The sequence below is a fragment of the Calypte anna genome, chromosome 10 (assembly GCF_003957555.1).
Source record: "Calypte anna isolate BGI_N300 chromosome 10, bCalAnn1_v1.p, whole genome shotgun sequence".
In the NCBI taxonomy this organism is placed as follows: domain Eukaryota; kingdom Metazoa; phylum Chordata; class Aves; order Apodiformes; family Trochilidae; genus Calypte; species Calypte anna.
The window spans coordinates 15,075,611-15,101,002 of NC_044256.1; the positions used below are offsets into that span (position 1 = coordinate 15,075,611).

General features: G+C 42.0%; 1 protein-coding gene across 1 annotated transcript in view; it reads right to left on the bottom strand.

Moving 5' to 3' along the window:
- AKAP13 (A-kinase anchoring protein 13) overlaps positions 1-25,392 on the bottom strand; it is a 205,591-nt gene that overhangs the window by 149,786 nt on the left and 30,413 nt on the right. The window contains exon 3 of the mRNA XM_030456754.1: positions 6,799-6,895. The gene's annotated coding sequence lies outside the window, so the exon portion shown is untranslated. The remainder of the gene's footprint in view (positions 1-6,798; positions 6,896-25,392) is intronic.

Here is a 25,392-nt window from a genome sequence, read left to right on the forward strand (position 1 = left end):
CCCTTCCAGAGAACTTCAGTGTTACTTTGCACAAAATGTCATGGACTAACAACTAAGCTTCATTTCTCTGGTTATGGTAACATCTCACAGGGAAAGAAAGGAAGAAGAAAGAAAGAAAAAAAAACCATGGTTATTTGCTTTACTGTGGTTCCCAAAACCTCAGACAAGATTAGAGTGCAATTTTTCATCTGCTGTAAAAAAGGTCAATGGAAACAGTTTCTGCCCTGAAGAGTTTACAAACAAGCACAGGCAGTGGGAAGGGACACAAACACCAACTACCTTATTAATAAATCCTCTTCAGCCACTGTTCCCAGCTACCACTTAATTTACCCTTAATTAGCTGGCTTATTTCTTATAGGAATCCCGAAGTACATCTGGAGGACAAAGCTGAAAGTGAGGCCAGTGGTCCTCCAGATCAGCCCAACCCATGCACAAGCAGCAGTGCTGAAGGTTTTTGAGCACCACGTAGCTTGGAGCACCCAAAATGCATTTTCCATTTTCCCATCACACCTCATTCAGCCTTGTTCTGCTTGGAACTCAACTTACACCAAAGGTTGCTTTAACCACCCAGTTTGTGTATGCTCCCCAGCATCCACTCCTTGCTGCTTCACCCCATGAAGCACACAAGGAGTACACAAGAAAGAAAACATTGTGCTGGTCTCAAGAACTTAGCCTGTGAGGAGTCTGTTTACAGATTTATTTCCTTTTCATGAAACAAGAAGGAATCTCAACTCCACCAACAAACCAGAGCTGTAAAATCCAGGAGCATGAGTGGCATTTAATCCATGTGATGTCTCTGGGAAAGCCTCCCTACCCCATTCCCTCCCCCTTGTGCACTAAATGCACTTCAGTTTTCAGTGTTTGAGTTTTCCCAAGCTCAGTTTTAAGGGTTTTTTTTCTCTAGCTAAACTTGACCTTTAAACACACTTGAAGTTTAAGCTTTGTTGAATCTTACCTGAATCTAAGCAATTTCTTTTCTTGTCCATTTTAGCATTTGATTTTAGAAACAATGATTTGTATTTGCAAAGCTTTAACCATGCACTCCCAAAAAAAGCAATCTTAACCATAAAGAGCTTGTGGCTGTGGGTAGGAGAGAACAGCCAAAATATACATGGAGAATCTGATGAAGTTACAGATTGCATGGAAAACATTCAAAGAGATAAGCAGAAATGCAGAGAAAGTAGGATGGCTTCCCAGCATCCCCAGGCTGAAATGCAAAGAAGGATTTTGTTTCTTTATTGTAAGTGAAAAAGAACTTTGTACAAAATCATTCTGTAATGGTGGTGTATGAGGGACTTCAGTTCTTGAAAGTACCAAACCAAATAACACTTTGCCAGGTATGCAAACTACATATACCCCACAGATACTGTAAGAGCACTATTTAAGCTGGTTACCTGTGATAAGATAAGCCGTAAGCAGACTTTTTTTTTTTGTACTATAACATTGCCCCCAAGAAAAATGAACATGGTGGGACAACCTGGCTAATAGCCAGCTCTCAGATCCTCACCTGTCAGAGAAACAACCTTTAAGCTGAGAAAAGTGTTAACAGAAACTCATGGGTTTCTTGAGAGCACAAATCCACCCCCCTCACTGGGCTGCATCCATTCCTTCTATACAGCTCCATTACAAAAATAAAATCAAGCTCCCCAAAACACATCAACAAAGCCCAGTGTCCTTCCTCCAGGACAAAACCCCACATTCTGGTTTTATAAATTGTTAATTTATGAAGTGCTTCGAAGTATCAGGAGGATTGAGTTTCAGGAAATAAAGAGTTCCTGCTCTAAACTCTACAAGATAAATAAAGATGGGGAAATAGCACGTGGGGGGGACCGGAGAGAAGACCAACCAGCCATATACAGAGGAATTCCTGCTGGAGCCACAAATTCCATGCAAGGAGAACTAAAATAGCAATGTTTTTCACAAGTTTATTGTTTTCCCCTGGTGTCAACGGAATTACTGAGTTGGAGTATTCCCATTTTTATATGAGTGGCATATGACATTACTGCATTCAATTACCCATCACCGGCCTCCTTGGTTTTTGTTATATCACAATTACTTGAAAAAATGTCCCATTCTTGGTTTGGGGTTAAAATATTTTTTTCTTTTTTACCTGTAGCAGAAAGTCTGAAAATTGAAAGGAACACTAACTCAAGGGTCTCTATTACTTATGTTTTCTTGTTCAGTGTTTTTCTGGGGTTTGTTCCTACAGCATTCAGTAACTTACTTTCACTCTGCCATGTTGGAGAAGACATACACTTTGGCCCACAAGTTTCACTCATCCTGAATGAACTCCAGAACTCACCATTCATAAAATGAACAAGCCTTCTCATTTGTGTATTATAATCCCTCCTTAAAATTCATGTGAAAAGACAAAAAAAATGTAATAACACATACAAACAGTTTCAGCAGAAGAAATAAATCTATAAACCTGTTCTTCAGTGATCTGCATGCATGGAGGTATTTGTATGAACAGAGTAGCTGTGATTGCAGTGGCCAAAATAAACCCTAAGACAGAAGATGGCCACATGTCCTTCCAGGCATCATACAGCTAAATCCTTCAGCAGCCATCCTAAAGCAGAGCTTCATATCTGGTCAGAAACAGGAGGTGGGAGGGTTTAGGAGAAATAACCCAGCCCAAAGTTTTTGCAGATGCATAGGAAAGTGATACCACCAGCAAAAGCCATTGACCATGGAAAGGAGAGAGGGTGAGGAAACCAGAAACCACACTTCAAACGTGTGGCAGCAAAGTTACCAGCATATTGCAGCATTGTGTTTGCTATCACAGCTGAGCTTGGAACTAAAAAAACCCTCCACATATTTGTATACAATCACCTGAATTTATGTTGCTTACTGGTTGTTTTGCCACTAAATTAATTGCTATTAAAAAAAAGTATATTGCTCAGGCAGCATTTTCACAGGTGATAGCCCTTGCCAGCTGTGTCCTGTCTGCAAACAAAACCATATGCTGCCATTCAATTGCAAACACACGGGAGTTTCTTTTGGCTGCAGGCAGTGGAAAGGAGGTTTAAAGGCATTTTCTGGCTGCCTGGCTCTACTGTTGTTCACCTCCAAAGGCCCAGAGGTAGCCCAGCAAGACACCCTTGGGAAAACCAGACACATGCAGACTACTTTCACAGCAGGGAAAGGGAAAGAAACTTCATGACATCCCTTCTCCCCCTGGAGAAAAAATGAAAAATACAATAAATTGCAAAATGTGCCTAAAACTGTCTTTTCTCTTCCAATGGTGTTGGAACCTCAGTACCATGGCCTTCAAAGACAACACGTCAAAAAGGAGAGATGGGGAGTTGCTACAGCTGAACAACTTGAAGTTTACAGAGCAGCAGAGGGGCCAGGAACCTGGCTGGAACACCAGCTAACAGAGCTACACTGATTTAATTGACTGATGATTTAATAAAATGCTCTGGATATAGATTAGCTTGTTTTGTTAATGGAGCTCAGCTTCCTGGCAGCAGGAACTGGCCACACACTGTTCCTGGGCTGGGAGCTGGGCTGCACCCATGGCTGCTCCTGGGCCACCCATGCTCCAGCCAACACCAAAATAATGAAGTTTAACACAAAGCTAAGGTACAGGCTAGCATACAGACATTAAAAATAAGCTTAGGCCTTTTTCATGCTATAGTAAGTCCATTACCCACCTCTGCCAGCCCTGTGTTACTCCAGAGGAGAATACCTGGCCAAAAACCAGTAGCCACAAAACTAAGTTTCTGCTTTTGCACCATTTCAATGTCATAATTGTCAAAAAAATCATTTAATGGATTACTTAATTCCTATCCAAAGCCTGGAAAGAGATGAAGCAGTGTAGGGTTAATAAAAGCAGCACTGTTCCCAGTGCCAAGCAGAGGAAGGCAGAGATCTCTCACAAATGTGCACATCTGGTTTCCCTGCTCCCATTTCTTCACCCATTAGATATAAAACACAAACCCATAAAACTCAAATCCCAGCAGCTATCAGTCAGCAGCCCATACGCCCAATTTCAAATAAAGATACATACTGTAAAAGTTGGAAAAACAGAGAGTAAAGGATTATTAGCTAGCTCTAATTATACAAACTGATCTCATCCTCTTGTTATAAGCCTCTTTCCTGTGTCCGGAATCTATTTGTGCAACATAAAGAGCAGCCTTTTGTACATGTCTAAAGGCCATCAGCACAGGGTGATTAATTTCCCATTTTACAATACATACATACTGTCAACCAATTCATTTGTAATAAGATGTAATCCTACCCTCACTTGTCAGTGTTTTCCTCTAAAATATTACTAATAGCAAACAATATTTAAGAAAATTGTTTTTGTAAAATCCTCACAATATTTCAAAAGGAGCTACCGTGCAGCTATAATAAAATAAAAATCAAAGACAATGTCTTCAACTCAAGTAGCTACATCCTAATAAAGTTAAGAACTAACAGTCAACTTGAATTAAAGCACACGTATGTTTATACTCAAATTAGGTCCTCCAACAAGTTCTGGGGCAGCTGTTTCATGTATGCTTGAGACATTTATCTCAGGCTCAAATATTAACTTCTAGAAATCCTCAGTAGACATTGTAGGCGCCTCTTCAAATGAGTAAAACCCAATTCATCCTTTACAACATGCTTTGTAGTTCCAATGCACGTTTTGGCAGCATATTGTGGAGAAGTGCTCGTTGATAACCAGTCTGTCACACAGATATATAAAAGGATAAACTCTATGGATGGCTCTCATCAACACCAAAATGCCTGTGGCCTTACCTATGCAGTGGAAGAGAGCAAAGCCTCTATCAATTTCCAACAACTTTTGACTATAGCACATCCTAAAAAACAGCTTTCTCAATCTTACTGTTCTCCCAGTTATTTTAAGAACCACATTGACCAATGATCATTTCAGCAAAAGATAAGACCTTTCTTTCCCTGTGTACCACAACCCCAAAGCAGCACTTGACTTGTACCACGTTGCCAACAATAAAAGCCTGGAGTAGAAAACTCATGGGGTCCAAAGCACCATGCACTGTTTCATGCTGGTGGGTAATTTTAACTATTTCCTAGCATGTGCAAGCCAAGTAGTTATCCAATGCATATTTTAGTAAGTGCATGCACCAACTTTAAATGCTAAAGACACAGTTAAGAGTTGGAAAAACTGGCATCAAGACCAAGATGGAAGAGATTGTGTTAGCTCTCATTTTGGTCAGAGCAGCTTTTGGTACCCAATGTGCTTTTCCTCTCTGAAGAACTCAAAGATGCTCTTCCCTTTAGGCTCCCTTCTGCAAATGCAACCACTTGGCAGCTCCAGGCCTGGTGGAATTACTCTGGGAAAGGCTGGTTGGCCCATTTTTACAGAAGAAAACTTCAGCAGAAGCTTCAGGTTTCTGACAGGACAATGTCCACTAAGCCCCACCTCCCTGTGGCACTGCACAACCACATCTGCCACTGCAAAATTAAGAATTTTTTTAAGTGCTTTTTCTTTCAACTCACAAAACTATGGGAAAAATATTCTCCTCTAACAAATACTTTAGGTTGTTCCAGGATATGATTGTTTTGCTGGAGCATCCTTCCTGTAGCATGACAAGTCTCCAAAAATCCACATCATTGACCTAGCCTGTGCAATGATGGAGTTGCTTGGTATTACATCCCTAGAGGGGAAAAAACAGATCTGCAGCTCTGTTCCCAGAACACTATTACAGTACCTATCCAGGAAATGGCCCACAAAATCTAAAACCCCAAGCACCAGAGAGTATCACATCTCTAAACAGATGACAGAATACTCACTGTAATCTGATTTTTAAATCAAAGCATCAAATAAAAAAAATCCAAATAAGCACTGTTTCTACCCAATTCCACTGCCCCACCTTCTGGGCTGGAGCCTTTCTGCAGCCAATTCAGACTCAAAAAAACCCAACTTTGCAGACAGACACCCCACTCAACACCTGAAATAGTTTCTTCCAACTGCCTTTACAAAGTGGCCTTTCAGACTGGTCCCTCAGGAATGGCACGGGTTAAATGCCCACAGGTCACAGCCTCCCCAGTAAATCATTAATTATCTGAGCTTGGGGAGAAGCAGCTATGCAGAACCCAGAGCCCACGCTGTGCAGCTGTTCCCCAGCCAGGCAACTCTCTGCAACCACATTATAATATAGGATTAAGATTGGGGAGTAGAAATACATCCCTGAGGTTTGTTGGGGTTTTTTTCAGGTTTTCCAATGCAATTATTTTAAATGTTACAGAGCTCATTAACATGAAGTTCATTAAGTAGTAACCAGCATATGAATAAAATGAAAATATTACCATTATAAGCACAGTCAGAGAAATACTAGACCAGCAGGCAGAGAAAGGGAAGGAGAGGAGAATGCCACTCCAAAACTCCACTTTAGCTTTTTTTTCCAGATCCTTCAGAGGAGGCACACCCAGGAATCACACAGTAATGCAGAGGCTGGTTCCCAGGCAGCTGGTGGGACCTGAACCACTTGGACCTGAGTTCTGATCCTGACTGGCTCCCATAGAAATCCTTGGGCTGTACCTGGGTGCTTGCCTTGGGGCCATGAAAGTCGGATCTTGAAGTAACAGGGAAAAACAGGTGATGCTCTAAGTGTACTTTACACCATGGCACATGGTTGATGCAAGAGGCAAGACTACACAGCCCTGCTCTTTTTCTCTTGCTTTCATGGCAAATAAACTTGTCTTGTGTCAAAAGAACTTGGTGAATGTGCTTTGACATCAGTATCCCCTCAGCAGGTAAGTTGGGCCAACAACTCCCTCAAACCCCTCACTGAGAAGCTGCCAAAGAGCTGCCAAAGTCTTGAACCTTACTTTAACTGCATGAAGCAGTACAGGTGGCTCCAAGATGTCCTTCAGGTTGTTCCCACACTGAGCAGGGAGGAGCAGGACAGGTCACGATGCTCAGGTCCTGGAAGAGAGCAAAGAAGAAGTCACCAGGTGCAAGAGACAGCACAGCTGCTGGAACACCCAAACTGGCATCACAAAATCTTCACTGCAGGGTGTGTGGAAATCATGTTCTACCTTTTATCTATTCAGGAGGCACCCTTCACCTCCTGCAATGGATCCATCTGGTGACAGCCCACCACAGGTTTCCATGGGGCACACAATGGGGCAGTGACCACGCACAGTACATGGCAGCATCCAGACCCACGTGGGCATCCAGCACCATGTAAGAATAATTGTGCTGCTGCATTGCATTTGCTACTGTCCTATTTGGTTTATTCCCAAAATAGTTGGTCTGCTGTACACACATCACTGTATCCCAAAGCTCCAAGTTGACCATCTGAAACACAGACCCCTCCAGAAATAACTTCGCATGATTTGTGAGCTTCCTTACAGCAAAGTATTTTAAAAGCAACAAAAGAACCTTAAGTAGATGACAGCAGGCAGTGGCCCAGCAAATGAAGCTCGAATCAACCAGTAAGTCTCTGCCAAACCCTTCTGGGTTGCCTGCACTTTTCCACAGGTTGATTTCCTGCTCTGGGGCAAAAATCTCAGCAGATTTATCCACAAGGATCAATCTAGTCTACTAAGCACACCTGGAAAAAAGCAGTTAAGGTAGATTAAAGGAAAAAAAAAAACAAATAGGGTAGGCTTTAGCTTATTAAATGCTGTGTGAGAGATTTTTAGCTGTATCAGAGTCATCAGGGCACCTTAGGCCATCATTTGATTACCACACCAGGAAAGGTTGTGGCTTCATACACATCACCAAATGCAAGCCCAAGACTCCAACTGCCTCCTCCTGTTTTACCAGCTGGAGGAGACTCTGCCCCTCTGCTCTCCCCGTTGGGAAAGCATCTGTAATCTGGGAATCTCACAGCCTGAGCCAACCTGCCAAGTTCAAAGTGCAATTAGAAGCATAGAAGTAACAATGGGAAAACGAGTTACCAGCTGGGAAATCAATTGTGTTGTATGAATGAGCTGGGGAACATACAACACTGGAAGGTAATGTATTGCACAATGGAGCTCAGTCATCTACACAAGAACATCACCTGAAGACCTCAATCTCTGTTTTACACAATGCTATCTTAAGATTTATTGCTAAAAATCGTTTTTTTTTCCTTTCTGCTGGCAGGTTCTTGCATAAAGATGGGGAGAATGATTTGCAAATCACTACTGAGTACTGCATGCTAAAATGGGCATTTTACTACACATATATTTATTTAAACATAGGCCAAATTGAGAAAAAAAAAAAAAAAAAAAGCCAAAAAGCCACCCTCTTTTTCCTTGCTCCTTCCATCAGAACTGTGCATTAATTTCTTCATTGCAGTGTCACTCCTTTTCCTAATATGTTCTTACTGGAAATTACTGGAGCTAAAAGAGGTTTTACCTGAACTCTTAAAACCCAGGTAGAGTGTGCAAACCCTCTTTGGCACCACTAACAAGTAAAAACCATCCGTGCAGAGCAGTCACAAACAGACTGGAATTTCTCCCCAGCATTCCTGTAGAATTACTTTCAGGACCACATTTTAAAAGTTGGTTACTGCTTGATAAAGCAATGATTAACTATGTTAAGCAAGCAGCATTCACCTACGGCTCCTATTAGCCATCCTGTGTTGATCTCCAAGGAACAGTTCTCTCCAAGGCATATACTGCAATACAGTGGTTTCATTCATTAGTGAGACTGACAACTTGGCTTTTAATACCACAATTGTAATATTTTGGCAGAGGAAGCAGGTTTTACTGCTGCTCCTTTTGAACTGACAAGCCATACAGCTATGGCTAACACTGCTGAAGTAGACAGCAAGTATACTCTGAGTCACTGCAGCTTTTTCATCATATCCACTAAGGAATGAGGGTGTGTGTATGGAGACACACATACAAGGCTCACTTGGATCTTCATGACTTGGAAAGTATTAGCAAGTGGAGAAAATCAACAGCCCTAGCAATAAAAAGCAGTAATACAGATCATAAATTTCTTCCTCTGGGCTTTCTTTTTGTTTGGTTTTATTCTGTAGGAATTTTTAGATTGCTTCAGGAAGAAGCAAAGAATACTAAAAAGTCTTTATATATACTTTAGTACTGTGTGTAAAGAGGCTGTACAACCAGTAAGGCTGTCCACATCAAAGAATCAATTTCCCAAAAAACTGATTTCTGCTTCCCATGAAACTGCTACAGGATTAATTCCCACATGCCTAAGCATAGCCATTGCAGAACAATTTCCCCATGTGGATTTCTTTTCCTTCTTTTCCCTTACTGAAAAATAATTATCAAGTGTAGATGAGCATTGACTTAGCTCCTCCTTTCTGAATCTTAAAAAGACAGTTTTAAAAATTGTGTTTTATCAGAGAGCTCTTACTGCTTTACCAAGAAAAACATTATTCTATGCCATGGCAGGATGATGAAGATAAATGTTATCTGTATAAGGAGAGCTGTAAAAAGCAACCAGACTCCTTCATTGCCCTGCTGTATTCTGACCCATAACTGAATAATTTCTGCCCAAAAGGCCCTATAGTCATCACATTGCACAGTGTTAAATGAGAAGGTAAAGAAGAGTCCTTCTGACACTTATTACACAACCTATTCTGCTTGGATTTAATGAAAATAGGAAGGGGAAAAAAACATCCTTTTTGATAAAATAAGATCATTTGGTGGCAAATTGCTCAGAATCTTGCTCCCTACATACTGAGACAGTTAAAGCAGAAATTGCCCAAGCCAATGATCAATTATTGTAATATGTTTAGGGAAAGGAAAGCTTAAAGGCAGCATTACAGCTATTTACACTGTTAAAAAGACAAGCTCCCTGGCACTATGGATTATATATGTAATGCCTGTAATAGAAAAAGGGTTATTCTATGTCAGAAATATCTAGAGGAACAATAAGTTGGGGTTCTCTAAGACACTCAGAGTTTCCAGCAGCTCTGCTGGTTCATCCCCAGCACATTCCCACCCATCCCAAACACTGCCCAGCACAGAAAAAAACACTCCTCCAACTTGCTCTTTCTTCCCCCCCTGAACACAACCCCATTTTATTTTTCTGAGACGAGTTGCATGTTTTGTTGCTCTGCCAGCTGATGGCTTCAACACATCGAACACATTATCTTGCCATCTGGTTGTAATTGCTATCACGAAGCTTTCAACAAATTCAAAAGAAAGCACCAAGATAAAGGCATTAATGACCTTGGAGATGAACTGCAGAATATTTGGGAATATTTGATACAGCTACAACTTTTTGATAGCCAAGACGCCCAAACGGAGCCAATCCCACAGCTAAAAGCACCCAAACAAACCTCTGGAGTACTTCTGAATTCTGGCTGCTGCCTGCTATAAAACCTCCTCATCATTTCATATCAAATGATGTGTCAAGGAAAAGAAGGAAAACCCCAAGTTGCTGGGTGCACAATCACATGCATGCTGCTGTTAAGATTTTGCCTTTCATACACAGCCTATGCTTATATCCCAAGATATTCTTATTACAGGACATCCTTTTCCGGCTTCTGGTGCATCTCCCAGGAGAAAATGACTCAAGACCTTTTCGGAAGTTTGTCCAATGGTCTGAGCTGTGTTTCCCAATTCCTTAGGGAAGGGAGCCTGGACATATTCTCTTTGGTCAAGGCATTTCCCACAGTCACATGTTACAAAGCCACGTTTAGAGCAGCAACTTCTTCCCTGGGTTGACCTCAAACAGGTCCACATGGAGGCTAAAGTAGGGCAACAGCATCCAAGCTGCTGGAGCACTCAGTGAGACAAATGACTGCACGTTAGCCATACAAACAAAAGGATAAAAAATTACTTGCTGAAAATCTGCTTTGCTTTGGACAAGTGCAAATGGAACAGTGATCCACTAACCACTGCATCACACCACACTTGTACCAGCAGAGCAAAGGGCAGCTTGCAGCTCATTGCATTTCATGACACACACACACGAGGTTGCTCTGGATTATTTGATGGGTTTTCTTTACAGGCAGCATCAGATGGGGAACACTGGATGCAGAAAAGCCAAGAATTTTGAAACAATAGAAAGCAAAGCATATTTCACACAATTGTACATACTGCAAAGCAAGCAGTATTAGGATGCTAACTGGAGTCCCATTAACCCTGATTATCAAGAACTGGGAGATGAAAATTCTTTCATACACATTAACTTCTTAAACTTAAAACTTAAACTTAAAACTCTTAAACTTAAAACTTAAAAGCTTAAACACTTTTGACAGTGTCACCATGAACATGGTGGTAGAAGAGGGAAGCAAGGAAGCACCCAACCAAGAGCACTTCCCTGATCACTCCAACACTGGACAGAAATTTTTTCTCTAGAACTTGGATATCTGCACAGAACTGAAAGAAGTTTCAGGTTTACTTTTTACTTCTACCAGCAAATTCTATGCAGTGAAACAGAGACCAGGCATGCTTTATGCCTTTCCACCTTGCCTCCTGGCAGCTACCTGAGCTCCATCAAAACTCCTTAAAATTATCATCAGTTGCAAGGCACTCTAATCCTAGTCACATTGCCTGCACACTTCACTTCATCTGATTTTCATCACATATTAACTTGATTTTCTTCATTTACACACAATCAAAATCAATAAAGAACTTTTACTGTACTTTGAAACCTCGTGATAAGGAAGGCAACGTGCACGTGTTCAAACCAAGTATCTGCATATAACACAAAAACACATCAATACAAGCTTTCTTCTCCATGTTAAGGATCCTCTCTCTTGGTACAATATTGTAGTGCAAACCTATATTTCTGTCTGCCACTGACAGCCAAGATTAAGGTTCCTCTATACCAAGATCCACAGTGGCAACACCACAAGAATCCTTTTGCCACCACACTTATTGGTTGAACAGGTAAACGCCAGGAGAGGACATGAGGGGCCTGAAAATGAAACACAGTGCCCACTGGCTCACAGATGACTGCCAATACAGTCTGTATCACCCCTCACCCCATGCAGCAGTGATGTCCCCATGCTCTTCAAAAGTTGTTTGCATCTACTGCAACACCACTGCCCAGCTCTGCCCAACACCTGCCAGGCAACCATCACACAAAATCACTTTACTGCTCAATTCCCTGTGTCACTGAAGCTGTGCAGCACCTCATTATATAAATTAGGAGAGCTGCGTAATGGTTGTAAACCAGTAATCAAAGAGAAGGTTGAATGATGCAACAAAAATCTGCAACCTGGCACTCAGATTCCAGGTGTGTTACACAACAGCTCAAACACTTGGGCATTTAGACCATTAGCTGCAGACCTGCACAGTGCAGGTAGATCATGCTTTCCCAGAGCCATCATCTGACCCCAAACATCCAAGATCCACTCAAGCACACCCAACCTACCTGCCTTGCCCCAAAAGCTCCAGATTGAAGGTGAGGAGCTCAGTGTTTGAGCACCTGTGACATCCACAGCTGGGCAAGAATGATGCTCCAAAGCAAATTCGGGCCCTTATCCAAAAATCTCCCTCTCAAATTCAATGGATAAGTCTGAAGTTTGTCCTAGCAAACCCTTGTATCTCAAGTAGAGCTTGCTCCTTTCAGCATTAACATCTCATAACTCCAGTGGGACCTGTTCCATTTACAACTGGGGTGACTTCTGCACCACACCTTGCAGTTTAACTCCCAGTTGCAGCCTTGGTTAAGAAAGCCTCATCAGCAGGGGGTCAGACAGAGCTCAGCCATCAACTCTGACAACAAATGAAGCAATTTCAGTTATTTGATGAGCACTAAGCATGAACAATTTTTGTGGAAGAGAACTCTCCTACTCCAAGATTTTGTAGTGTATGGTTTTTATTGAATAGGCTCAAATACTTCCAGATAATATTGATTTCTATTCATAGCCCTGATACAGTGTAAGAGAGAAATCTTTTGTTTGGAAATATTCTTTTACACTATATTGACTTTTAGGTCAATAAACACAGTACCAAATTGCAGCTTAGCAACCTGATTTTACCTTCTTTTACGTAAAGAGCTCAGGTGAAAACCACTATACCAGTATCAGGGCTCAAAAGCATTATTTGGATTTTAAAAAGCAGTTAAGTGTAATGATCAATCTGCACATCCAGTATTGAAAGCCTCAACAGAAAATTGACAGCATCAAAACTGCAATGGTAAGGAAATGGGAGAGCATCAGCTTGGAAGCTGCTTACCAATATTTGCACATGCTTGCTCAAAGAAAAGCCTCAAGGAGAGATGCTATGCCTTATTTAGCAACCTTTTATGATGACTAGCACGTCACCCGTCTTATTAGAAAAATGTCATACTCCTACTCCCCCCTTTCACCTGTAAAATAAAATCAAAATTGGAAAATTCTCATTCCCACAAATTACCCTTCTTCCTGCACACTGTCCCCCCTCCACACCCATGATGTTTTCCCACCCGTGCCATGGCCCATGAGAGCAGAAGCGATGCCGGCAGCAGAGGAGGCGACGAGCGAGGCCTGGAGCAGGAGCCAGGAGGGAAGAGCTCATGTGTGATTTTCAGAGATGATTGAGGAACCTCTGAGTGAAGCCTCCAGGCCCATCCTGTGCTGTAGGACCTGCAGGTTATTCTCTAGGTGCATAAACACACGTGGTCTGTGGTTACAAAACAGGTTGGCACACACTTAATTCTGATCCATCCTCTTGCAGGGCAGGCTGAGCACGTAGGCACTTCACAGCTGAAGCCACAACACTGAGTGCACATCAGCAAAGCTCAGAGAATTGAACTGCATTTTTATTTTGTTTTCCTTTACGTTCAAAATCACTTTTGCCAAGGCAGAAAGCACCTCAGAGTGCTGCTACAAGACCTTTATAGCTGTAGATCTGTAGCTACTACATCAAGGTAGATGGCTGGAAACCACTAGCATGCAACTACAGAGCATCTTTTACCCTGCAACTCCTTCAGCAGGATGCCTGATTTGCTTTCATACAGCTCAACTTTTGGCCTTTTCATCCTCTCAACAAAAAGACCATTTCCATTCACTTGCTCCACCCGATGCCCCCTAAAGAGGGAGATGTCTGCAACAGTGATACCTTCAAAGAGGAAGATCATAGTAACACAGCATATTACAAGTAGAAAATAAGGGACCTTATTAAATAGCATTAGCACATGGCACAGATTTTGCCCAGTAAACCTAGCAGCCCAATGCTTCTGTAACTCCCAAGTGCATGCCAGGGGAGAAAGTGAGCTGTTCACAAAAACATTCCCAAAACAAGTCAGCAAAAGTCCACGTAACCTGCATCTCAAAGCCTGACATCAAATATTATCTAAAATTAACTAAGCCTGCTACTGCTCTGCATTCACACAGCAAGGGAAATTCTGGCAGTGCCTGCATCCTCCCGTGCTTCACATACAGGCTGGTGGCGGCCAGAGCAAGACCTGCTCATTATTTTCTCTGTAAAGTGCACTCCTCCCTACTTTATCATTAATCAAGAGTTATGACCAGTCACCAAACTAGCCCTGTGATGACTTCATTACCAGCTGCTAGGCATCCTGGAAAAAAAACAAAAACAAAAATTACATAAAGGCTACCATCACTTACCAAATCCTGCTACAGGTACACCAGGCAATTAGGCAACTTTGCTGACATATCTGCCAGTACTTTCCTTCCTGAGCTTCCTGCATCCCTTGTCCCAACCACTCTTCAAAGCAAAGGATCTTTACTTGAAGCAATGACAACAGATTTTGCCCAACAGGATGCCCCCTACCCCACACAGGTACAGCCAAGTAGCTTTTTGCTCAGTGCAATGAGCAGGGAAGGAAAACCAAGAAGCTAAGGCCAAGTCTAATCACCAGGGCACACCCTTCCTCTAGTACACCTGTAAACCACCACTTGTGCAACACCACCCCAGCGTCAACAGGAGCTGCAGGTGCTACCCAAGCACACACAGAGCCACAAAGCCAAGGCACTACCTGCACCTCCACGTGCAAGTGGGGTTTCCAAGTGCCTATCTACACCTCTGCAAGTGGTGATTCACCTCTTGCAAACACCCTTTGGATTTCCCCCTTTCCCCTATCCCTTCAATTGAGGCTCATCATCTGCTCAGACAGTGCCTGCTGTCTTCAGGATCTGATTGTCATCCCACACAGCACCAAACAGGGAGAGCTGGTGACAAAACAATAAACAAACAAACCTAACTAAAAAGAAGAACTCCCTATAAAAAACACCCAAACAAATAACAATAAAAAATAAAAATAAAAAACCCAACAAACAAATAATAGAACTGGTATTGCTGAGCTGAAAGTCTCTTCGGTAGAATGTATAGCCTTCTCCATTTAATACAAATACTTTTCAACCCTTTTCAGGTCCAGGGAAGTTTTTGCTCCTTGTTTTGCTTCAGCTGATCATAACCTGCTTTGTGGCAACATATTTGGTTACCATATGACCCAGGATTTTATTTTTTTTTTCTACTATAAATAGGGGGGAAAGGGACAAAGGAGCACTTAAGAGACCACAGCCACAGGGAGCACAACACCAGTGCTGAAGTCTGCCTGGCTAACAGCCCATCCTACAAGCTGTCCTCATAAACAGGTTGCAGGAGTTACCTGGTTCCACAGTCCATCCTTAGGACCACCCTTCACATGCAGGAACTTTTCACACACACAGGATCCATGCAGAAAGGTTGCAAAGAGGGGCAGCACAATGGCAAGAGAGTGAGGATCCCAGAAAGCATCACCCCTCTACTCACATTTCCCCAGCCACGCACAGATGCTCACTAGTTTGTCTCTGCAAGAAAGCTTTAATCCCACAGAATTAGCTTTATCTACCTCCTGCATCAAGAGCATAAATAAATTCTGTATTCAACAGCACAGAGGAATAATCTTAGCAGCAAAAGTAATGCTCACTAAGCTACCTTTACTCCAGGCACAGTCCCAGTCAGTGTCTAAACCACTGCTTCAGTTGTCTGGTTCTAGGGCATCAGTTTGCTAAACATTTTTTATTTTATCTTACTGAAGGAAAACGTTTTAAGGCAGGGACCATAACATAGTATTTAATATTGTTCTTACCTTAGGTCAAATACCTTTATTCTCTGTGCTTTCATTTGTTGATGCTTGAGTTATCTTTTTCAAGATAACGATTTCGCTTTTGTTTCTTTTTTCCCCTCCAGGTGCCCTGCCCTTAACAGTAACAGACTTAAATCTAGACATTATTCCAGATAACATCTATTGCTAAACAATGTTTTTCTGATCTATACTTACACAGCGTTCCAACCTATGCTCAATTAAAATGCTTACCATGACGTCTAAGGGCACCTGCACTTTTTCCATAGCACATTTAAGACTGTAAAGATTTGCACCACGGAGAACAGCAACACATCAATGCCAAATTAACTTTCATGTGCCCTAAACACAAATAATAAGAAGTAATATCCTTTAGATATCTGAGTAAATGCTGGTATTTCGACAAATGTCAGAAAACAAAGACACCAGAACTTAATGCCTGCTCAGAAATCTAAATACAGAATGGGTTTAGATTAAGGATAGTATTCTGAGATAATCACCACATCTTCCCTGAGGTGTTTAACCTACTTTCTAGCAGTAGCAAATGCCCCTTATGTTGTTCCCCCCACCAAAAGAGAAGTGTAAGGGGTGCAAGAGTACAGCATAACCATTTAGCACTAGAGGTTGCTAGAGATCACAGCTAACCCATCAGATGGCAATAAATGATTGTGTCCCAGGTGAGGAAACTCAGCCTCATTACGAGTTACATCCTTATGGAAAATGGCTTAAGCAGCCAGCTCACCAAAAGCAAACAAATCTTACAGCTCTTGGATCACCCAGTAAGGACCTGACACTGCACAGTGTCAGGAGAAGACAGAGCTAAGCTTCAGAAATGCTTCCTGCAGGTAGCTGCCACGTCCCCCCAGTCAAGGGCTTTCAGTTTGGTGAAGTTTCACCAATTGGTTTAAGCCAAACTTGAACAATCACCACCATGAGGTCTTCTCAAGCCAGAAAGCTGTGTGGTTCTGTGTGCCTGAAGGACCCAAGGGCTCTCCCAGGGACATAAGGGAAGGGCTCTTTATTGCCCTCTAAATTCTTGGGGGTGACGCAAGAGGAAAAAAAAAAAAAAAAAATCTCCCGAGAACTTCAGGTGGAGGAAGGACAACCAGTAGAAGCCGATTAACTCCTAAGCAACAGAGATCTTTTCATGTAAACCTCCAGAGTGGCAATGGGTTAGCAGGTATGCATGTGATTAAAAAGGAATGGAGAAGGTGGGGTCAGAAAAAAAAAAATAGAGAAAAAACCCCAAAGTTTTTCTACTGTTTCTACAGAAGATAAGCATCTATCTACTGATATATTTAACTCTTTTGATTTAGGATGAAAGGCTGCTTCTGGACTTCTTTGACATGATATTGGGGTCAGAAGAAAGCATTTAGGATCTTTCAAGTTCTATTGCTTCTGATGCAGCCCGAAAAATTTCCATCCCCACTTTCCCTTCAAGCCCATGACTTCAGGATTAGGTCTGTTTCTAAATACTTACAAGAACAATTCAAAGTTGGAGACCAAGCCCAATAAACCCAAAGGATCTGTCCTCAGTAATTTTTCCACCTCTTGAACTACAACTGTTTTCCTTTGCAAATTCCACTTCTTAGCTGCCAGAGCATCAGGAGTGGAAAGGAGCAAAGTGCTGCAGTTGGAAACAAAAGCTAAACATTGAGATGCAGCAAAAGACTAAATCCAGTTTGGCTGCCAGCAGAACTCCACTTGCTCATGCACTGATCTAGCTCCTTCCGTGCTTCACCAGAACACTTGAGGTTGGACTTTTTTAGTCCACAAGGCTACAGAACAAAATTATGAGACAACCAGGACTAAAAAGCTTCTCTGCACATCTGAAACCAGCATCTCATTTCTCTCACCTGTTCTAATAAACCATTAAAGCCTCTACTGGAAGCAAAAAAAGGGGTTCTTTATTTGAATCTCACATGGCCCACCTGACCACGGTTGGAAGTTCCTTTGCTGCCCCAAACCCGTTCAGTTCCTTAAGCAACTGAGGAAATTAAATGCAAAACATGAAACAATGCTGAGCGTCAGACTTAAACCAACAAAGACAAGGAAATTGCAAGTTAAGCCTCCTGCTCTGCCCTTGATTCACCTTGTTTTGTTCAGCAACTGCTCTGTTCCCATACCCTTCCTCTCTCCTAATGCCCAAGAGGAATAGGACAAAGGAAACAGCATGGGCTAAACATAGATGGCATTCACTCCTATCATTTAGGCTGGGTTTTGATATAAATCACAACAATTTGCCGGGTTTGTAACTTGACAAAGCCAGCAGTGTTTAACAGTATCTCTTACAGTTTGCATCATTCTAAGCAGGGCAGAGTAAAACTGATCTGGGACACCTGGAGAGGAATTTTACCCTTCTAAAAACTGGGGACTGCCTAAATTAGTCATCTCCAGCCAGTTTGTTTGGGTGATTTGAGGATAGGAGCTAGCACTTGCCTGAATACTTAGCTGGCTGACATCCAACAAGGTGCATCTCATCCTGCTTTGGTAATCATCCATCAGTTGCTATGAAGCAAGAACCTGAGCCTCCAGGACAGCCAAGACCTCAATCCCCTGCTGCATTCAACATAGCCCAGCAAAGCATACAGGGGTTTAACACCTAGGCAGGTTACTGAGGTCAGTGGCAATACTCATCTGCCTGGTGTTAGAAATGCTCTCTGCTGCAGGGCCAGGGCACAAGAAGCAGAGAAAGACAAGAACCAGAGCAGTGCAGTCTGCTCCTTCCACAGGCAATTTCATGTCACATGGAAGATGCACACACAGGTACCCTTACACTTACAGCAGATTCAGCTACCTCGTAGTGCTTCCAAAGAGAATTCCAGTTAAACTTTGATAGAAAATCCAACAAATATTTATTCAAAATGTTTATGAAAAGAAATCTCAACAGCTGAAGTTCACTATGACAATGAATCAGAGAAGCTTCATAAGTCCAACTGGAAAGTTAATAAAATAACAAAGTAAAAGGATAGTTGCTGTTGCTGAGTAAAAATCAGCCTATTATTTTTACATATATCAAAACTATTGGAAATATCTGGAGAGAATTTAGGGTTTGGCTTTTTGTTTTGCTGTTTGCCCTTAAAAACAGTCACAATATCTTGAGATAAACATAAGTCAAACAGGTAAGTCTTGATTTATAGCTTTTAATCTGTCATCATAGATCAGATCTCCATCAAGCAGTGAAAGAGACATTCATCCACATGCCAGAAACAAAACTCAACTGAAAAATCAAAGTCTAGGATATGGAGTAGCTGAGACAGGGTCACTTTTGGATGTCAATAGTTTGTAAATCAACCTACAAGTCCACCTTCAAATCCTGAAGCACTGAAGGTGGAAGTGCTGCAAAGTAATGCAGCAGATTATTTACAGAAAAAAAGTTCTTAAGGTTTTGTTCATCACCCAAAATCCCATTACAAGCACATCTGGTTTCTTAATTCCAGAAGACTCCTAAAGTAACATTATAAGAATATAGAAGCACTGTGTGGCTGGTGGTCCAGATGTTCTCCTTCCATCATCCCCGTGGTGATGAGGACCTTACTTTAACCAACACCTTCAGTACAAGGGGATGCAGCAGCAGGACAAACCTCACATTCCACTGTCTTGCTCAAGGAAAACCAAAACGAGAATTAATCTTATCTTCCCATGAAGAATGATTACAAGCTGTAGTGGGAGAAAAAAGCAGCACTAAAATGCTGGCAAGCTGACATTTTTCTTAATTAAAACAAAAAGGCATCTTTAAAATAAAGGCCCCCAAGATGGTTGTTTTTCTTCACCAATGGTATATACTGTTTAGTCATAGTTTGTATTTGCAATGCTTTAATAAGGGATTAAAGAGGTTTCATAGGCTTGCACAGAAATGCACTAAAGAGCACTTCAGAAGTCAAGAAACATATATTACATAAAAGGGGAAACATGGGCTAAATAAAGTGCTGTTACAAGTTTAGAAAACTCTAAAAGCATCTTTTATTTTTTATATAGTATGTGACAGGCATATAGTGCACACAGAACACAGCTGCTTCCTTGGAAGAAATGTACCCACTCAAAGCCTACAGCCTGCCTTCCGATCAGATGCAATTGATTACCATCATGGGGCTGCTCCAGAAGATTTTAAAGCAGGTCCAAACTACCAGCCCATCACTTTAAAATACAGTTCAAAAGATTGCTCCATTTCTTTTTAGCACTGTCTTTCAGAAGGTCAAATCATCTCACGACACAGTGTAAAGCTTAGGAAGATAAAAGACACAGACATGAGTACAATTTTGGAGACTGGAGGTGCACAAAACATGGTGAATTGTTATGGGAAACATCTGCACCACACAGGGAATGAGGTCCACTTTGAGGATCCAGCAGGGTCTCCACTTTTGCATTTCTTTCTCAGCTGAATGTATTTGCCAGAACAATGCATTTCTCAATGCTTCCCAGTTGTAATTGAAATCCTCTCCCCTACTGCTGAATCTTATCCTTCCAAAACATCTCACAGTTCAGTCACTGGCATTAGGTCCTCCATCACAAAGCTGTAGAGACATCCTTTATTAGTAATACAACTTCCCCAAGCATCCAGGGCCTTAACAAACAGCACAAGCACAGGGATGAGGAGACAGAGGAAGTTTTAAAAAATGTTTTCTTGCTATGAAAGTCATCTTGAACTTCCCATGAGTACGATTCCACACACTTATGGTAAGGCAGGTTGTAGGATTCTCTTCTCTTGTCCAATAATAGTTGCTATTACTGGGTCTGGCAAGGCAGCATGTGACAGAAAAATGCAGCTGCATTTTCAGCTTAGAAGTCTCTACAAGAGCCTGAGAGTTGGGAGCCAAAAGGCCCACATAAAAGCAATAGAAAAGAATGTAAATTCAGTCTTCTTTTTATTGTAAGCATGTGTGTCTTTACTGGATGGTCTCAATGCACATAAATGACAGCAGTAGAAGTAATTTTGAAGGTACAAAAAGTTTCTTCAGCCAGGTAACTATGGATCCATCTGCCCAAAGCCACCTCAAATACAATGGAAAGACTACCACTGACCACAGAGCATCCGAGTCACCCAACACAGTATCTGCCAGGACATAGTATGTCTCTGAGCTGTGCTTTTCTAGAAGACCTGGAGTCACGTTTTTTCTTTTATTGCTTTTGGAGTTTTTTTATAGAATTTCTCATTTTAAGCCCAGGATATCCTTATCCTAGATTCAGAGCATTGGGATCTCCTGCAACACTTCAGTAAAACATCCATGTAGTGAGACAGGACCAGGTGCCCTGAGTTATTGATGAGTGGGTGTGGGTTCACCTGTGTCTGGCCTCCCTCCTGAGCATGTGCAGGAGCAGGGGGCCAATAAGAGAGCAGCTGACACCCGCGGAGGGGCTCTCACTCTTCAGTGAGGATGGAGAAGCCCACAGCTCGAGGAGCCCCAGGAGCAGGCAAGAAGGGGTAGATCCCAGAGCCCCAGGAACAGCCCTAGGACATCGTCCAGGAATGGGCTAAACCCCGAGGCCTCAGGATCAGCCCTAGGAGCAAGAAGGGCTCCTCCCGCTACACATCCACCTTCTTCCTGTTGCACTCCAAATGAGGTCTACAGTACAACAGTTTGTCTTGGACATGTCAAATTTCTCTGAATAAAAATGACATTTTACCACTTTGTTACTCTTGCTATTTTTTTTTTTCTGAATGAAAGCAATTCCAAACACACCTCCTTTCTACACTGTTTGGAGAGGGTATGATAAACATGAGAAAAGGGAGCATGAGAGCGATCGGGATTGTGGTCTGCAGAAGGATGTCTCAGGACTCCTCTTTATCACCAGCTCAAGGACACAGTCAACAAGAGGCTGTTCCCACACTACATCATGTTGTCTGCCTCCAAGTAGCAGCCCAGCACAAGCAAGATCAGCAGAAGAGAGCAGTGGAAGGCGAAAAACCAAGGCATGAAGAATAATCCTTCAGTGAGGATAAACAGCACAAGTCCACCTCGCTTTCCATCATGAGATGTTTTGTACTAAGTGCATGGAGCCTGAGAGGAATGACCAAAGCTGTAAAGAGGCAGCACAAGGCTGTTCATGCACCTACCAAAAATCTGTTTGCTCTACCCAGTCCACCTGCTGCACTAGTATCTAACCCACCTTTATGTCCTTTACTCCCTGCAAACAAAGCCAGGGGTTTGTGCTTCTTCCCATTTGAAAGGCTCCTACCAGCAACCTAACTTTCACACCCCAGCTTCACTCCTGTTAAAAACCAGCCTTGATCATGGTTGTTAGCCACAAGAACTTACTCCACATCAGCATCTCAGATGATTAACTACTACAGCAAGCATGCATTCTACCTCCTCTCAGGTACACAGTGTTCCTGAGGAAACATTGCTGTTACAAGGCAATGTGAGGCAGAAGTGAAGACTAGATGGAAAATACCCTTAGGCAGCCAGAAAATCCTTAGCAGTTTTTGACAGAGAATTTTCCAGCCCCTTCTGAACTGGAGCAGCAGAAGGAAAAACACTAAATATGAGCCCATGCCTTTATGGGGCAAAGAACGGAACACGAGCAACAAGAGGAAATTTTCACAAATGTCACCAGATGCATCACAGTTTAAATGGAAAGGATGAGCATTCAGGTTAAAGTCACATGTAAGAGGACTGAGAAAGGTGCTCAACACGTCCAAAGAAGTCAAAGAGTACATTTTAACACAGGAAAAAAAAAAAAAAAAAAAGCAGGTCTATCCCAGTACAGACACAATCATAGCAGCTGAAGGAACATAACTCAAAAAAATATAGAGTGCATAAAGTTGCTGGCTTGTAACTTTTCCTCACTTTGAGGATCCAATTCTGTTCAACCTCCAGTGAGTGCTGCTCATTTTTGTTTCATGTTAAGAGGTTTCCTACCTCCAACTTAGCACCATCCTAGAAGCACTGTGAGGGAAATGGATGAATGATGAAGTTGGATACTGGCGCTCCATGCCAGGCAGCCCACAAACACCATGCAGAAACAGTGCTGGGTCTTGAAATACATTGCAATCTTTGCCAATGCTCTTTACTGTTCTCAGGAAATTACAAGCTCATTTTCCAGAGTAATAAAGTCCAGTGAATTCTTCCTAAACTGAGTAGAAATCTGAAAGCTTAACAGACATAATAAATTGTGCATTATCTGTCTTATGGAGCCAGTCTTACACAAATAAATACATTTAAATTAGACTGCAATCTGCAAATCACCCTTCATGTGAACAGCAGCTCTGACTTTGGTGGAGCTTCTCCCATAAGAGAAGGAAAGAGGGGTCTTTTTTATATTATGTAAACCATGAGTGAATTAATTTCCTCCTACACAAAGCTCTCACATAATCCCTGCTGTAGCTTGCTCCTGGCTCACAGACTGAATATTCATTTCCACATAGCTTCAAAAGGTGTACACCTTTTCACCATCACTATCAGGCACTTTTTTCTCCTTTAATATGAGAAAAGTACAGTGAGCTGAAAGAAAGTTGTTTTTATTTATGTGCATTCCCTTGTAATACAACAACAAGATTTATGTCCCTTGCAATTAAAAAAATTATAGTCCAAGAGCACAGATAGAACCTTGAAAAGAATAAATATGTAAAGAGACCTGGAAGATTACTCCTTACCACCATCTCCAACACTGCTATTTCTTTCAGGCCTAGGGCTCTATAGGTAGCATCAAGGCCATGTTCTTGCCTGGACAAGTTTACTTGCCTTATGTTTTTAGTAACATACAGACCACGCATCTTAGGAGGTCACAGCAATATGGAAGTTAAGCACAAAAGCTAACAGCAGCCAAGAAAGAACATCAGCTTTTCCAAAATTATCCATAAATGTCAGCAAATATTCTGCATCACTGTTCCTAAAACATCTACATCCCATTCACCTCTCTGCAAGACAACTTCCTACCTGGCATCAAATATCACAGAAAGGGGACAAGACAAAAGGGGTCCCTTGTGCATTTGCTTATTCCCTCTTCCTTATCCTAGCTATAGGGCCTGATTTTTAAAGCTGTTCAAGTAGCCCAAACACTGCATAAATATGAATATGCTGTTGAATGACACCAGCAACCTCCCAACACAGCCTTGAGATGCTGAACACCTTTGTTCACCCCTTTCCCCAGGGTTCAGGAAGAAGCTGGGGGGCAGCAAGCGGCAGAAGCTGCCGAGCACAGCAGCGCTTCCGCAAGGCAGGGAGATCCTGCAAACCCCAGGCTCCTCCTCCCCCTCTACAAAAGTCCAATTCAGGTCTATAAATACACCATCTGAATGGCAGGCCAAATACACCCGTGATTTCACTGGGGAGAGACAGGTTACAGCATAAGTCAGCTTTGTCCTAGGAGGACACGTTGATCAACATCACTCCAGGGCCTCCGATTGAGTGATGCTTCAGCTGTCCCATGGTGCAATACAAATGTTCACTTTAAGAGACACTACAGATACAATCAAGTAACAGGAATACCAACAAGAAAGCTCTATAGTTCTTCTATCAAACCCTTTTTTCCTTCACTGTTATGCATTAGATGTAAAATATCAGCCTGTGCACAGGCAAAGCTTTTCAACATGCGCACGGCACACAGCAACAGGCAGGCTTCACAGATGCTCTGATTAAATGTCAGTAACTTATTCCTTTAAGATGTTTAAATAACAAAAACAGATTAACAAAATGGACTTGGTTAGTCGAGAAGGTCAGCTGATATAATTAAAAGGACTGCAACCTTATCAGATTTTTCTTAATGCAGTGCAATGGCTTTGAATACTTCTTTTCATTCTGTAAATGTGCATAGGTCACAACCAACCCTGCATTCAAATCAAAATTGTTCCAAGACACTAAAAGTATCCCAGGTTCTTGTAATTCCCCCTGCAAATAAAGAGCAACAATCATTTATCCCTCCTTTTTCCCCAGCATTGTTGCTTTACACTCCTATAGCTGAGGCAACCACACCAGCCCAGAAGCTCAGTGCCTTTCCAAGACATGAACTTCTTAAACGGGCACAAGGAGCAAAGGTTTGGCTCCAGTCAGCCAAGGTGAATGGTGGACACATCACTGATGGGCTGAACACAGAACAAGAGATCCCAGGATGACCTCCACTTAGAGATCATCTCCCCACCTAAAATTCCATTCACAGAAGGGTCAGCTCCGAGTTTTCTAGATTACCCAAAGTTTGGTTTGTTGGTGGAATGTCATTCCTTGCTAAACAAACTGCTGGGGGGAAAAAAAAGGAAATAAGAAAATAAAATTATGAGAATGACTGGATGGAAAAGATGGGAAGGAACAGGTCAAAAAGTGCTAAAATCATCCAGAACAAAATTTTATGTGCTGTCAATATTTATGACACCTTGCAGCATTGCCAGGAGCTGAGGAATACCTTAAATAAGAAAAAAAAAGTTAACTCTCCAGGTCCTGCTGTACATTCAGCTCAATCTCACCCCCTCAAGACAATGACAATTCAAATTTAGATCCTCAAGGAGAATGCAATGCCAAGACTCCTGTGGATGTTGGATACAATGAAGCATAAAACCC